This window comes from Anas acuta, chromosome 11, assembly GCF_963932015.1.
Source record: "Anas acuta chromosome 11, bAnaAcu1.1, whole genome shotgun sequence".
Taxonomy (NCBI): Eukaryota; Metazoa; Chordata; class Aves; order Anseriformes; family Anatidae; genus Anas; species Anas acuta.
Genome location: NC_088989.1, coordinates 4,455,362 through 4,470,607, shown reverse-complemented (window position 1 = coordinate 4,470,607; position 15,246 = coordinate 4,455,362). Strand labels below are relative to the sequence as shown.

The window sequence follows — 15,246 nt, the reverse complement described above, 5'->3', positions numbered from 1 at the left end:
GGTTGGGTTCACTCAAAGCAAAACCACGCAATTAAAATCATTACAGCGAAGCGGCAGGAGGAGGGCTCGCGAAAATCGATGCGCTCCGCAGCCAGCCCAGCGATGCTCTGCGCGCAGGGGCAGGGGAATTAAGGCACAGTTGCGCGGAGAGGGGGGGGGGGACCCGCTGCGCCCTGCGTAGCCCAGCCCGCTGCCCGCTTCGGGTTTGTTTTTTTTTATTATTATTATTTTATTTTTTTTATTTTCTTTCGGAGAAAAAAAGAAGCGAGAGGGGGGAGGAGGAGGAGGAGGAGGAGGAGGAGGAGGAGGAGGAGGAGGGAGGCGCGGACACGCCGCTCGGACGCCGCCTGCAGCGCGCACCCTCCCGGTGCCCGGCGGAGGCGGGCTGCAGGTGCGGGAGGCGCTGCGCGGGGCTCCGCGGATGTGCCCCCCCCCCTTACCCCCCCCCTCACCCCTTCCCCTGCACCCCCCCGGCTCCGCGGAGCCGTCCCTATGGGGCTCCGCACCGCGGGGGTTGCGCGGAGAGAAGGGGAAGGGGGGGCAGAGGGATGCGCGGGTGCGCAGCGCCGGGTTGGGGAGGTGCGGGTGTTCGCTTAAACACTCCGGGGGGGGGTGGAAAAATGAAGAAAAAAAGGGAAAAAAGGGGAAAAATAAATGAGGAGGGGGATGGGCGCAGCGGGACGCGGAGGGGGGGGTGCGCAAAGATGCGCGGCCGCGCAAAGGGCAGCGCGGGGGGGGGGGGCGCAACAGGTGCGCAGGGCAGGGGGCGGCCCGGCCGGCCGCTGGGGGGGGCACGGGGGGGTGCAGGGGGGGGGGCGCGGCCCCGCCGCAACTTCTTGCCCCGAGCGCTGAAGTTGGGGCTTGCGCGCCCCTTGCGCGGGGGGAGCCGGCGGAGAGCGCTGAAAATAGGGGGGTGGGGAGGGGGGTACAGGGGAAGGGGGGGGTGGATAAAGGGATAAAGGGGAGAGAGGGGTAAAGGGGAGGGGGGGGGCGCCGCATCCCTCCCCGCGGGGGGGGAAGTTTGCAAAGTGGGCAGGGGGGGGCTGCGCAGCCGGGGTGGTGATGGGGGGAGAGAAAAATAAAAGGGGGGGGGGGAAGGGGAAAGGGGTCGCGGCGGGCACACGTGGGGGGAGAAGTGCGAGAGGGAAAGTGCCGGGGGATGGGATGGGATGGAGGGGGGGGGGTGGCACGGGGAGGGAGGGGGGGGGGCGGACTCACCCGCACGACTCGGCCCTGCCGCTGCCCGGCTCGGCTGGGCTGGGCTGGGCTGGGTTGGGCTGGGGGCCGCCTGGCTCCGTCCCGTCCCTCTCCCCTCTCCCGTCCCTCTCTCTCTCTCTCCGGGCACGCCGAGCCCGGGCGGCGCGGCGGCGTGCTCCGCCGCTCGGTAAATAACAATAGAGCCGCCCCTCGGCTCCGCTCCCAGCTCCCAGCTCCCGGCTCCGCTCGGCGCCGGGCCCCGCACGCTGCTGCTGCCGCCGCCGCCCCCGCCCCGCGCCCGCCCCGCGCAGCCCCGCGCGGCGCAGCCCGGCCGCGGCCCTAAAGGGGATGGGGGATGGAGAAAGGGGAGGCGGGGGGGGGGGGGGTGAGCGCGGAGGGGGCCGTTTTGGGGAGGGGGGGGGGGCCCGCCCCCGCGGAGGGAGATGTTGTTATTTTTTGCTGTTGTCAGTCCCTGACGTCACATCCACCTGCTGGGTAAACAAGGCTGGGTGCGAGGAGGGGGGGGGGGGGGGGAAATCGGAATAATGGGGAAAAAAGAGGGAAAAAAAAAAAAAAAGGGAGGGATTTAGGGGGGTGCGGGAGCAGAGCCGGGCTCGCTGCGCGCCCCTGCGCGGGTTCAGCGCGGGTTCTGCGCGGGGTTTGCGCCGGTTCCGCGCTGCGCCCCCCCCTCCCCCCTCCCCAAGGCCCCTCCGCAACTTTTCTGCGCCCCCCCCCCGCATCCAGGCGGCCCCGCACCGCCCGCACCCCCCCCCTGCGCCGGGCGCGCAAGCACTGCGCGGGTGCGCAGCGGGGACTGGGGGATACGGGGGGCTGGGGGGGTGTAGGAGGAGTGGGGGGGGCCCAGAGGGGTCTCCGGGGGGGGTCCCGGGGAGGGGGGGCTGTGTGCGGGGAGCTGCCGGTGCTGCCCGGCCGGGAGCAGCTCCGCAAAGTTGAAAATCGCGGGCAGCGCAGGGGGCTGCGGGGCACGGCTGGGGCCCCCCCTCCGGGCCGGAGCTTCTTCCCCCACTCCTTTTTTTTTCATTCCTTTTTTCCCCCTTTTTTTTCCTTTTTTTCCCTTTTCTTTCTTTTTTTATTTTTTTTTTATTTTTAATTTTTTTTATTTTTTTGCAACTTTGGGGCTTCCAGCGGGTCCCAAACAAAGCTCCCCAGCCCTTTTAAGGGTTGGCTCCGTGGAAACACCCTGAAAACACCTCAAGCACCCGCACCGCGGGGCAGGACCCGACCCCCATTCCCATGCACGGACCCCCCCGAGCCCCCCAGGACCCCCCAAAAGCCCCCGGAGCGCGCCCCCCCCCCCCCCCACCCCAGCGGGGCTCGGCCGGGCAGGGCCGGGGCCGCGGCGCCACCTTTCGGCAGCAGCGCGGGGAGCCCGGCCGGGAGCACTCACACCTGAAATGCCTGCGAGGGCAAGGCACTTTAGGCCTCATTCATTGTGTTTTCCGTCAGTAAAAGGGGAAAAAAAAGAGCTGCAAATAAATATTTAATAAATATTTGCCAGGACGCCAGCGAGCCCCGGTTGGACCAGGGGCTTTAAGCGCTGGGAGCGCCGTGGTGCGGAGGTGTTTCGGCACCTGTCTGCGGCAGAAAGAGAGGAACAGCCTCAGATAACTTTCCTAAAGCACCCCCTTCCTGCTCTTCGGGTTGTTTTGTGTTCATCCTGGAATAAACAGTGGTTGTTGGAAATCCCTCCGGTCTCCTGTTGTCAGCTTTGCCCATCCAACCCGGCACATCAGCCCTGGAAAACCTCAATTAATCCCCTAAGGATGTGGACAGGGGGACGGCTCCCCCTCCACCACTACTGCTGCTGGTGCCGGAGCTGTTCAGGGCCCTATTGCTGTACCTAGAGAGAGCTGCTCCCTGTTCCCCCCAGCACAGCCATCCCCAGAGCAGATTTTGGCAAGGGTGCACACAGGCTACGGCTACAGCTTGTTTGCTAAAAAAAAAATGATGAAGGTGATGACGCCTCCGTAATTATAGGTGTTACTTGTTTTAAAGTCGGAATGTTTTCCAAGCTACTGTCACGCCACACCTCCGGTGGCCCCGCAGCCAGGCCTCCCAGTCCTTCCCCTTTTAGTCACTGGTTTATGAGGTTTGCAGAACGCCTCGCTGGGCTGCGCGGCTGCTTTCAGGGCTGCCTGGAGCTCTTGGTGCTCCGTGGAGGCACTGGGATGTTGTCCTGCCTTCTGCACCAGGCATGGGAAGTCAGGATCTGCACCAGAAGCCCTTCATTTCCTTGGCTGTGGTGGGAATCACGTCCAGGAGGACACCCCATAACCACCTTCTGGCCTCACACCGCTACTCAGAGCCAAGCAGCAGACAGAAATTGCTGTCCTGCCCCACAGCAGCTAGTCCTCTGCTCCTCGAGGTGTCCCTCCAAGTGTCAGGAGCCACCCCGAGCTAACTTTCCTGTAGCACATTTCCCTTTGCCCTGAGCTGCCAGGCCCTGCCTGTTGCCTTTTCCTATGGGGGCCGTGAGCGGCCGCTGTATTCACATTGGGCTATTAATCTGCCTGAATTTGGTAGAGACTCTGAACTGAATATTCATAGGAATTAATGTCATTTAACTCCTATTGCTTCCTGAACACAGTTATGTGCGACACATGGATTGGCAAACAGCAGAAGATGTCCCATCCTGCTGGAAGTCTCTGACCCACCAGCCCCTTAATGGGAAACGCCAGCCCCAGGGCACCTGCGGTGCTGGGGGTGCACAGGGAGCTGAGGGAAGGGGCAGGCAGCAAGCAGCACCTGGCAGAGTGGAAAATATGCTTTAAAAGGTACTGCAGTACAAGCTCTTCTTCCCCAGGTATTTCATTTACAGTTAGGGACTGCACTTCTTATTCTCTTACAGAAGAACTTCAGTTTTGCTTCGGTTTTCTCCAGTTCCTGCCTCCTAGAATAAAACCTTTCAGGGTCTCCTCCTCCTCCTGGCCTCTTTCGCGACCCAGCACCTTTTGGGAGGTCCTTGGCACCTCCTAGGAAAAGAAATGCCCAAGTCCAACCCTCCTCAGAGGGACCACACGCTGGAGCTCGTGCTGCTCCTCTAACAACAAAGCAGCAAGCGGCTCGCTCTTCGAGCAGAGCAGTCCCAGCAGCCGCGCTACCAACCCCTGGCGTAACATAACAAGGACTCTTCCCAAAATATTTGGGCTTGCCCTGTCACAGCGCGCGGCGCTCGAGTTCAGCACTCTGTCAACAGTGCCAGGTGTCTCCTGAACCCCCAGCTCCCGAGCCAAGAGGGAGAGCTCAGAAGCAGGGAATAATCATTATTCACATTGCTAACACATAGCGGAATGTTGCAGCAGATAACGTAACAAAACCCGCTGCAGCGAGAAGAGCTACAGGTCCTTATTTATCCCAGCGAGACACACAATGAACTCCGTCTCCTGGAAAGAGAAAGTGAGGCTCCCTCTCTTGCAACTGACAGCCACCAAAAAAATATATATATGTGTATATTCTGGTGTGCAGTCCGTGGCCCTCAAGGAGGGCCGACATTCCCTGCAGCCCTTGATAAACCAACTGGCAATTTCGGGGGGTTGAAAAAAAAAAAAAAAGTTACTCAAAGCCAAACTCAAACATCTAAGAAAAAAAAAGCTGGTGAAACCAAAATCCAAGAACAATTTCATTTTGAGTCAATCCAAAGATTTCAATTTTGAGTTTTAGGGGAATAAAAAAAAAAAAAGACACACACCCCCTTGCTTGAAAATAAAATTAAAGGACATTTTGAACACAAAGTAGTTTCAAAATGAAAAATCAAAGTGTTTCATGTCAGAAGTGTCAAAACTAACAGCTTCAGCATTTGTCAGAGCTTTTTTGAGTTTTTATAAATGACAAGTTTGGCATGTGTGCACAAACCGTTTTGGTGCTGCTGAATCTGCATTTTTGCATGCAAAAAAAAAAAAAAAAAGGAAAAAAAGAAAAGAGGTTGGGTGAAATTTTCTGAGCACAAGCCCCCTGTGCAGCTCCCTTTGGAGGCGTAGGAGGCCAGCAGCAGCCTCCCGCGACGCCTGCGCTGCCGCAGAGCCCCGGTGACACCTGTCATCTCCTCTTTGGCTTATTAATATTTTACCATCGGGTTTGCAGGACTCCGCGGGCCTGGGCTTTTTCAGAACTAGTTCACTAGTTAGCTGGAGAAGGTGCAAAGGTTAGGACAGCCTGACTGCACGTCTCCGGCTTGACACGCTGCTGGGTGACAGCCTGCCACGTACCTAGCCCGGGATGACTTCAGGTAACTCATTAGCCTGGTTCATTACAGCCTTTGCAGGAACAAAGTTGCGGGCTAAGCTCCGTTTCCCCAGCTTCATCACCCAAAGTGATGCTTTTCCAGCGGGGTTTCCTCCTGCCAAGTTCCAGCCAGGTTTACAACTTACCTGGCAGGAGTGGAAATAGGAGCACCTGAAACAGGGCATCGAGTTTAAAACCTGGATTACGTGAAATGCTACTGCTATAAAAAAAATTACTAACAAATTTGTGAAGCACCAATATTGGTGACTGAACTTATTCTCTCCATGAAACCAGCGGCCAGCTGGGTTTTACCTGCCTGCTTCCAGCACGGCTCACCTTGCTGCAGGTCTGGGACAGCGCCTTGTCCCCATGGAGAGCAACAAAACTCCCTCGCTGCGAGCACCACAGCACGGGTAGCAGACACCTGCCTGCATTGTGCCGCCTGATTCCTGCACCTCTGCTTCTCGCTGCACCTCGACAGCTTCTCATTCAGCCAGGCTCAGCGTCTTTAAAGCTTCTGCAGAAAGCTCCAGTGCTTCTCTAGAGCAAGAGAGAAATTCACACACCATCTCCTCCTCTCCTCCTCCAGCTGCCAGCAGAGCCTCTGCTCCCCAGGGGCTCCAACCCTCCAGCCACGCACCGGCTGCATCTGCCAAAGGCCAGAGCTGCTCCTTCCCCGCCCTGCCAGAAGCGAGCTGAGATGGAGACGGGTTTCTCGCATCACCTTGCCACTTCTGGGGCTGCTCTAACTCCTGCTGTGGTGCACAAGTCCCCGTGGGGATGCGGTGCTCCTCCAGCCCCCAGCAGGCCAACCCAGCCCCATCCCAGCACAAATCATCTCCCTGCCCGGCCTCCCTCACCAATCCTTCCCCACAGCCTAGCTGGGAAGAGGATGCAGCTTCTCCCACGGAGGGTTTTCTGTTGATGCCGTCTCAGAAGTGTACTTGGCTAAGTCTTATTCCATCCCAACTTTTCCACTATTATGACTTTCTTAATCCAAAGGTCCAACATCAACAAAGATTAAAGCTTTTACTCTGGTTACATATCTCTGAAAACAGCAGTCTCCTGTGTCCTGGGAGATAAACACTACCAGATGCTCTAGTAAACAGCGGAAAGGGGAGAGAGGGGGAAAAACACAGTGGTCGGGAGAAGGAGAGATGAAATCAAGTTAGGAACAGCAGAAGAGACCGGAGAAGTGAATTCCTGGTGGGTCTCGCTGCGTGGCAGTGAAGAGGTTAAGCCCCAGTACGCTGCCATCTCTAGACAGAATTGGTTGTTATTGCATTGATAAAACCCCGGGTTGTGTTTTCCTTGTCCATTTTGACCCGTATCTGATGTTAGCATTGCAAATGATGTCTGCTGCCATTCAACTAGTCAAAGTGAGCGGACAGCAACAAGACAGAGAGCTCCGCAAAGGCGATACTAATGGAAGGGGTGGGGAAAAGGCTGATTTACATGTAATTAATTATTATTTATGTAAAAACCATATCATTGTGGTGGTTCTTGACATCATTTAAAGCCTCTTTTCAAAAGAGGAGTCTCCCCTTGTAGCGCGCTGATCTTTTCTGCACTGTCAGTGCGGGTTGGGATGTGGAGGGGTCCGCGTGGCCACCACCACCACTCGCAGGCGGACATCCAAAAGCCCACGAGGGCCGAGCAGAAAAATCCTGCCTCCCCCAACAGATACCTTAGGGTGGCCAGGCCCACGGGAAGCCAGAGTCATCGGGTGAAAACTGTCAGATTTTAGCCCAACGTTACACAGAAGATGACAGAGTTACACACAGCTGCCGCGAAGAAGTCTCGGATGAAATAAATGGATTTTCTTCTGAGCTTGTAAAATGATTAACTTATTTATTTGATTTCAGCACCTGATCTTGCAATAATCACCTTGCCCAGCCCCAAGGTACGTTGGCAATGTTGTTCCAGACGCTTCGGCACAGACAGAGCTCCCGCAGGAAGACATCAATCTTCCCGGGCAAATGAAACTGGTCCACAAAAATGAAGGGCACAGCTCCGCCCTGGCCTGCCCAAATCCCCAGCCACAGCTCCTGTCCAGCTCCCAGACACGGCCCTGCCCCGCCGGCTTTCACAGGAGCTAGGTCAAACCTCAGGTGCAGGGATTGCATATGGCAGCATGACCTAATTAATTCCGGCTCTGCTGGGCAAGATCTGCACGGCGGAAAGCTCATTGGCAGTGTCTCCACGGCTCTCTCTAATTTGCCGAAGGAGCTGCTGGGCAAGGAGCTCACTTAACCTCAATGATGGCAGGGACAGATTAAAGAGAGCCCGGCTCAAAAACAGGCAGGTCTCAAGCACCCTTCTTAAGAAAGAAAAACAAACCACAGCGCTAATTGGAGCAATTGGACGGGGCAGGAGCTTCGGCTCGAGCGGATGGGACAGCCTGGCCTCACCTGAGGACGGATGGCACCCGCAGGGATGCCCCGAGCACCCGCCAGCCCCAGCCCCGTGTCCCACCTCCCCCAGCCTGGCCTCTGCCAAGAGCTCAGCACCTCGCTGGCCGGCTTCTGTGGATGGAGATCTCCCCCCGGAGCATACAAGCCCACCCCATTAGCCAATTTCCAGCCACCACAAGCCACTTTCTCACTCAACACTCTCCCACCACAGCTCTGGTGGGACTCGCATCCCATCCTCAGCAGCACATGAGCCCAGTGGAGGTGAAGTGGATTCTCCAGCCTTTTTTTGGGGCTTTATTTTTAAGTTTGTTTGTAAGTCATGCTTACCATAGGGATGAGCAGGCTGCTATCTCTGTATCCAACCTCCCAACTCCATAAAACTGAGTGAGGTCAGCAGAGGGACCGTTTTTCCCGGTGAAATTAGCACAGCCATAGAGGCAGAGGCATTATCAGAGCTACCGAAAGCTTTCTTTATCTGCTCAGCCTAGGACCAGATGTTTTCCTACAAACTCTTTGGCTCTCGGTGGTGCACAAGTGCTCTCTGCCATCTTTGCACATCAAACGTCCGCAGAGCAAAGAGAGTGTTTTGAATCTCACCGAAATTTCTGACTTTCAGGAGGTTATTATTTTTGCTGCGGGTTTTTTTCAGAGAGAAGGAATTATTTAAATGGGAATCCTCACACCCAAGAACCTTCTGGCTGTTTATTCCTGCTCAGGGTAATTCTCTGGCAGACACATTACAGCTTCCACCCCGATACTGTGAGAGTCTGAGGCACATTTCCACCAACCCTCTGACTTGGTTAATCGCATCAAATATTTTGTTTATGAAGTCCTATTCTACAAAGCCCAACCTGGAAGCAGGCATTCATCCTCCCATATACAAGCACTTTTGCTATAATTTCTTTTAAAGTCGAAGCTGATCTTTATCTACAAAAGGCCAGAGCAATAAGTATTTAATGTGTTTAGAAAACACGGCTCTTTCACCACACCTGCAGCCCGGCTGCCAACTTTCAGCCATGTGGACTCTCCACTGCTCTGCTGCGGTAAACAACATCGTTTGCCCTGGCTTCCCTCATAGCAGGCTCCTCTCCCAAACGTCTGTAGGTACTCACACCCTAAAGGGCTTCCTGCACTCAGGTCCTGTGTCTGCAACACTTCTGAGGGCTCAGGTTTGGGGGTGGCCATGGGTGGTTTCTGTTCCTCCAGGTCATCCTGTTAGCAACTGCCACAGATGCAGAGGAGACCTCACTCTCAACACCGGGACCATCTCAGGAGCTACTCCCCAGTTTTTTTTCTTCCCTTTAAGAGAGGAACAAAATCCCATCTTTCCCAGACTTCTGAGGGCAATTCGTCCCAGCCCCCCAGTGCACAGCTGTCTCCCACAACCTGATGCAAAGCAACGTCCCGTTTTATAAGCCTCTCCCTTGGCACCTCCAGCATTCCTTTGGGTCCTAGCGATGCCACTGAGCAAACAAACTTCAAAGCAAAAAGCAATGCCAGAGCCAGGGAGACGCGCCTGGGGGGGGGAAGAGAACTAGGGTAATAAAACTCACAGCATCACCCCTGTGCCAACAGCCTCGTACTTCTTGTGCCTCCAATTCCTGCCATTTCTTGGCACGGCTTCCTAAGACGTTGCTTCCTTCTGGAGATGAAAGGAGCAGGCAAGGGTTAAATCCCAGCCGCCGTACCCCACCCCCAGCCTATTCACAGCAGAAGGAAATCTGTCTCTCTCCCACCCCTCAGCATCCTGTCTGTGCTGCATGGAAAACACACAAATCCCTGGCAGCTTCCTGAGGGGCAGAGACCTCGGCCCGGCCGGCACCCAGGCTGAGCTCCCCTCCCAGCCCCGTGCCCCCTGCTCAGACCAGGCCCTGATACAGTCAGCACAGAGCTCTGCCCTGCTCACGGGCTGAATTACACCCAGAGAGGCTTTTCTCCCCTGGTCCCCCCTTGCCAGGTCTGCCTTGACGTCTCCTTTTCCTTTTCTTGCTCCACAATTGATGTGAACATCCAGCAGGGAGCTGGAACTGCTCCCTCGAGGCTGCCCCAAGCTCATCCAAAGGGATCCCCGCTGGTGTTTAGGGCTGTCCCCATCCCCCTGATGCTCACCCCGAGCCACACCACCCCCGTGGCAGCCAGCTGCTGGAGGTGGGGAGCCCGCAGGAGAGTTTCCATGGTAAGTGCAGTCACCCAGGCTTCAGGAAGTCCCCCAGAGGTCACACGGGTGTCACCACCTTCCCACACACGGCCCTGGGGTACCGCAGAGCACGCCTCCCTGTGCTGAGCAGAAAAAACAGAGGTCCTCACCCCTGTCCCCTCCAACAGGCTCAGAGGATGCACAAGCGAGCCGCTGAGATGAAGGGGATGGGAGCTACAAGAAGCCAGCCCCTGCCACCCGAGGTGGGGACACAGCATCATGTTCAGCATCCCCAAACACATCCCAGCCTGGAGGTGCTCAACACCCCCACGGCAGCAGCAGCTCGGAGCCGTGCCCTTGCTGACAAAATCACTTGGAAGCACGAAACTCTCCAGCTACCTCCGTCTCACAAGCGTGTGGCTGTCACCTAGAGGGGCTCTGAACCTCACGCTGTCCGTTCCTCGCATAGAAACACGTCCTGAGACTGCTTCCTCGGGGCAGGCACTGCTCTCTGTGCATCCACGTGGGGAATCTGAGCGAGGAGGGCACCGCAGCCCCACACCCGGCTCGCTGTGCCGCGACTTGTCCGCGCAGCCGGGCCCCGCGCGGCTCCTTCCAGCGCTCCCCGTCACGTGGGAGCTGCAGCGGTGCCAGATCGACGCGTTCAAAGTCATGAGTCACAGTTTCCAAAAATTATCTAACTGGTATAAAAGGGAAAAAAAAAAAAAAAAAAAAAGAAAGAAATTTAATGAATTCTGTCTTTTCGTATTTCAGATGACACCCAAAAGTTTCTCCACAGCTCGCGGTGCTAGAAACTCAAGGAAAAACAAACACATGACAGAAAGCAGAAGTAGAGATTTTCATGCATTCTCATGATTCCAGAAGCTGGAGCTTTAAGGAAAAAGAAACAATAAACAACAAAAGGCTTATGATATAAGGATTATGATTTGGCTAGCAGAAGTAAAACCTCATGATTTATGTGACAAACTTCAACTGAACAACTCGGCTCCAAAACTTGGAAAAAGGTGAAACATTCCAGCATCGTTTTGGCTGCCAAGATAACAGAAACAATCGTGCAAAATTCCAGGGCAAGCAAAAAAAATTAATGAGATTTGTTCCACTTTCGTGAACTCGAAGACAAACAGATGTTGACAAAAAGATGTTGCAAACAGTTTTTGCTGCTCAGCCGAGCCCAGCCCGCAGCGATACGAGTGCATCTCTGCGCCGTTGTGTCATCCCCCTCGCTCTGCCTTTTCACCACACTCCGAGCAGCCCAGTGCCTTCGCGTGCTGCGTGCTCTTTCACATCTTTTACCAGCACAGTGAGTTTAATTACGGTCTCCTGTATGCCACGTTAACAATCACAATTAGTTATTAAGCATTTATGCTGCCAGAAAACACCTGTACTGGGTATTTCCCTAAGACCTGGTTTCAAAGGGGCATGAAAATGCCCCCTCCTCAGTAACATCCACACTTTTTAATGCAATTCTACGATTTCAACTACGAGTACCAAAGGGCTCAGCTGGCTCCTGCCTGCTACTTTCTGTTCTCCTTTAATACTGAAGCAATCATTAATTTTATTTGCTATAGATTAGACCTGTAGGACCCAACCTAAATGACACTGAGATCCAAGAGGCCCTCTCCTGGAAAAAGGCTCCAGAAATGGATCCCATGTCCAAATTGAAGATGACGCCAGCACTGGTTTCATTTCAAGGCAATCCAGATGTTCAGTAAAGTGATTAGGAAGTGGTGTGTATCAAATATAAGATACTCTGCATTGAACTAATGCATTTATTTGCTCTGAATGGTTTTCCAGTTCAGGGCAGCACTTTGCCTGTCACAAGTAAAGTGCTTTGACAGAACACATGGACATTGCTGCTGCCTCAGCTGAGCCAGCACACAGAGTGGCCAGCAACCCTCAAATGGCGAAAAGAGCCCCAAAAAAAGTATACTGCCACTCTGATACATTTATTTCCTGGCCAACTAAATGATGAGTTCACCTCCCATTTGTCAGCATCCTGTACATCCACAGCCATTTAAAGGAAGCAAATAAACCTAATGTTACCATGAAGTCATTGAGTTTTCGCTGTTACTGCTTAGCAGGTGTCCCAAACGTCACCAGAATCAGGTAACACAGCCCTGTGCTTTGAAGAACCCCGGCTGAGAGCTTGCCCTGGCTGTCAGCAGCCCCGGTCAGGCTTCCTTCCCTCCAGCACTGCATCCAAGCCAGGGGTCCCCTGGCAGGCACGGGGCTCCGGTACCCAACCTGGCCCCCACCACGTAGCTGTGACAAGGTAGGTGAGGCTCTGAGACCTGGCTGGGGCCCAGCAAGAGGTGGGAAAGCTTTGTCTCAAACTCCTGCTGAGTGCTGCCTCGCCCCTGGGGGCCTGCTGGTGGCATACTCCCTTCAAGGAAGGGGGGTGAGGATGGAGAACAGCTGAGGAAGTTGAGTGGGTGGATCCCCTATTTCACTGCCATAATTAGCAAGAGAAAGGGTAGCCCTCTTCTTTCCCTTCCTCCTGGGTGGAGAGACTTGCAGCAGATGTATTGACTGTTACCTCTGGCTGCCTTGATTTATTTTTATTAAGGACAGTTACAGAAACAAAGTCTCAAGGCAGTCACAAAAGAAAAAGAGGAAAAAAAAAAAAAAAACTAAATCCAGAGACATCACATCCACTGTGAATGTAAAACATGGTAGCTCCATCCAGTCCCAGAGAGGCACCAGCCACACCATCCCATCCAAACCCAGCACCCACAGACACAGACAGGATCTTCTGTGCCATCAGGGTCCCTTTGGGCTTACATCTCTGCTTTCTCACTCAAGTTTCTCTTTGCACCTTCTACTTGTGTAGAGGGGAGGACTCATGGGCACATGGGGAAAAAATCCAGATAAGAAAATGCAGCTGGATTGTAATTTGTAGTTTCACAGTCCTCTGTGGATAAGCCCCAACACAATACATCCATTTGCCTGCAAATTGAGAATTGTGTTAAACCCACGGTAGTTCTGAGGTAACAATATCTTCACGCTGAGAAACTTGAAGACTGCTGAGAAATACAGCACTTAAGCAGAACAAAAAGCAAATTCCCAGCAGCACCTTCCACCCCCATGTTTTTATTGAGTTTTAGTAGAAAAGAATTCAAAAATACAGAGAGCCTGCCGACCAGACTAGGCATTGTCTGCATTAATTTGGGGTATACATTACTCTCAGTTGATACTCAGATGAAAAATTAACCCAGCATTCCTCCATGGCTTCAGATTTCATGAACAAATTTTGCAGGCACATCTCTGGACATGGTGCTCTTGGTTTCCACTTGCACAAGCACACAGGAAAGGGAGGCACAGCTCTGTGCGTGTTGGTGGGGATGGTCTCCCAGATGAAACGGGACCATGCAGAACAACAGCAGCTCTGAACTCAGAAGAGCTTTTCTGGAAGCAGTAATGGTAACGGGACTGTGCGCCAGCTTGAGCGATGGCAGAATCTGGCCACCAGATACCTGACCTGCACCAGCCGTGCAAAAGCAAATACTGAAAACTGAACAAAGTGGAACTGAGATCCTCAGTAGGGCCTGAAGGAACCATCTTCAGTCCTATGTGCCTTCAGTAGTTCTTACTCTAAATTTCCTCCTGAAGCCCAAAATACAAATCTTACGTTATAAAGGTACCATGCTTCCAGCTGATCTTATGACATTATCAGGAGGTTTTCATTACCAAAATACAGAATTTTATAATTGCCATTTCATTAGGTTATACAGGCCGCAAAGCAAGGAGATTAATTGGTGGAACATATTTACATTTTCTAGCTTACTTCTGACAGATATTTTTTATAAACCAGACACGAATTCAAACACCTCAGACCTGCCCTTGCACCAGAGGTTACAAAGTTGGATTACTCCTCCCAAGAACTTCTAGAACCATCCAGCCATTTCTGTAAGGAGCACCAACAACAAGCAAGAACTTGGCTGTGAACAAGAGGCAGGAACCCCCAGCACAACCACCCGAACCATGCCACCTTCAGCAGCAGCCCCGTGTGCTTCACCAGCCCGCTGCTCTGTGCCCCCTCTCCTAACCACAGCCCCCAGCACCCGTAGAGCAGACCTCTGGAGCCACACAACACCACCACACAGCACCATTACCTCAATAAAAAGCCACCAGGCTTCTCCAGAAGCACCACCACAAACCCCTCAGCCCCCCAGGACACACAGATCGCCCCCAGCCCTTCCACAGCCGCTTCCCCCCCAGCAGCCAGCAAGCCCTGTGAGCAGAGCCCAGGAAGACCTACCTCCCACAGCAACACGGGATCCTTTCCTTGGCTTGAGACTAACGAGCCTTGATCTCAGCTAGCAGAAAACCAAAATGCTTGAACCTCCATGTTCAAGAAGCTGTGCTTTATCCCCTTCAAACCTCCCCTCACACGAGGCAGGGCCTACCTGCCTCTTGGGCTCCCCAGGCCTGGGGAGCTCTGGGCAAACAGCTCAGGTGTGGCGGGTCAGGCTGTCTCCTCACCATCTGCACACAGGTGGTGGCATTTTCCTCTCATGAACAGGAGATCGAGGCTGCAGAAACACTGTGTGAACCACACCACCTCCCTGATCCACTTCGGAGAGGGGGAAGGCCGGCAGAAGCACAGGGGCCTCAGTGCCAGGCTTCCTTGTCAGGACTAACACCTTCCCATTACAGGAGCTGGGCCCTTCTTAACATCAAACAGGGTGTCAAACACTGGATTTTCAAAAAAATATATATTAAAAGCAATGCCAGTTATAAGTGATTGACAAGAATTAACATGGGCATCTTCACTGGAGCACGGTCTGCAAGCTGTGGCAGATAAATACGGGCATTTCTATCGGGCATCGCTTTATATACACCCTGCAAAAGCAAATCATTGGGTGGGATGTGAAAATCAAGGAGGAAAAATATATATGTTTCTGATTATTCTACCCTAATGTTGTGTTCTGTCATTATGGCAGATTGCTTAATTGTGCTGCTGATTACTTTTCCTGAATTCTTCCTACAGCTGTAGTTTTTGCAGTGCCGTGGAAACACTAATTAGCAGGAGGAATGTTGCCTTAAATTTTGTTACAATATCATACACGGGAAAAAAAAATAGAAATCCTCAGCCTTCACTTACTTCGTCCCCCTCTCTTGTTTACTTAACCCGTCTCACTCACCGTCCGTCTGTCCCTCCTGTAAACTCTGTCTGGGCAAAGGTGGCGAGGTCGTAGGCAGGGAAGTCCTGCCGCCAGATGAAGGCAGCTGTAA

The 15,246-nt window shown here is 53.8% G+C and overlaps 1 protein-coding gene and 1 long non-coding RNA gene across 7 annotated transcripts in view; both read right to left on the bottom strand.

Annotated features, from left to right (window-relative positions):
• FOXP1 (forkhead box P1) overlaps positions 1–1,531 on the bottom strand; it is a 364,305-nt gene extending 362,774 nt beyond the window's left edge. For 2 of the 6 annotated variants that reach the window (XM_068694645.1, XM_068694644.1), the window contains exon 1: positions 1,219–1,530. The gene's annotated coding sequence lies outside the window, so the exon portion shown is untranslated. Of the gene's footprint in view, positions 1–1,218 lie in introns of all 6 variants that reach the window. The other 4 variants (XM_068694636.1, XM_068694634.1, XM_068694646.1 and 1 more) reach the window with 3 other exon arrangements.
• A 10,812-nt stretch (positions 1,532–12,343) lies between these two features.
• On the bottom strand, positions 12,344–14,786 carry LOC137862516 (uncharacterized). Its single transcript, XR_011100353.1, has 3 exons — positions 14,418–14,786; positions 14,270–14,327; positions 12,344–12,957 (listed from the first exon to the last, which is right to left on the bottom strand). It is a non-coding gene; the product is annotated as an uncharacterized lncRNA (long non-coding RNA).
• Positions 14,787–15,246: the final 460 nt, after the last annotated feature.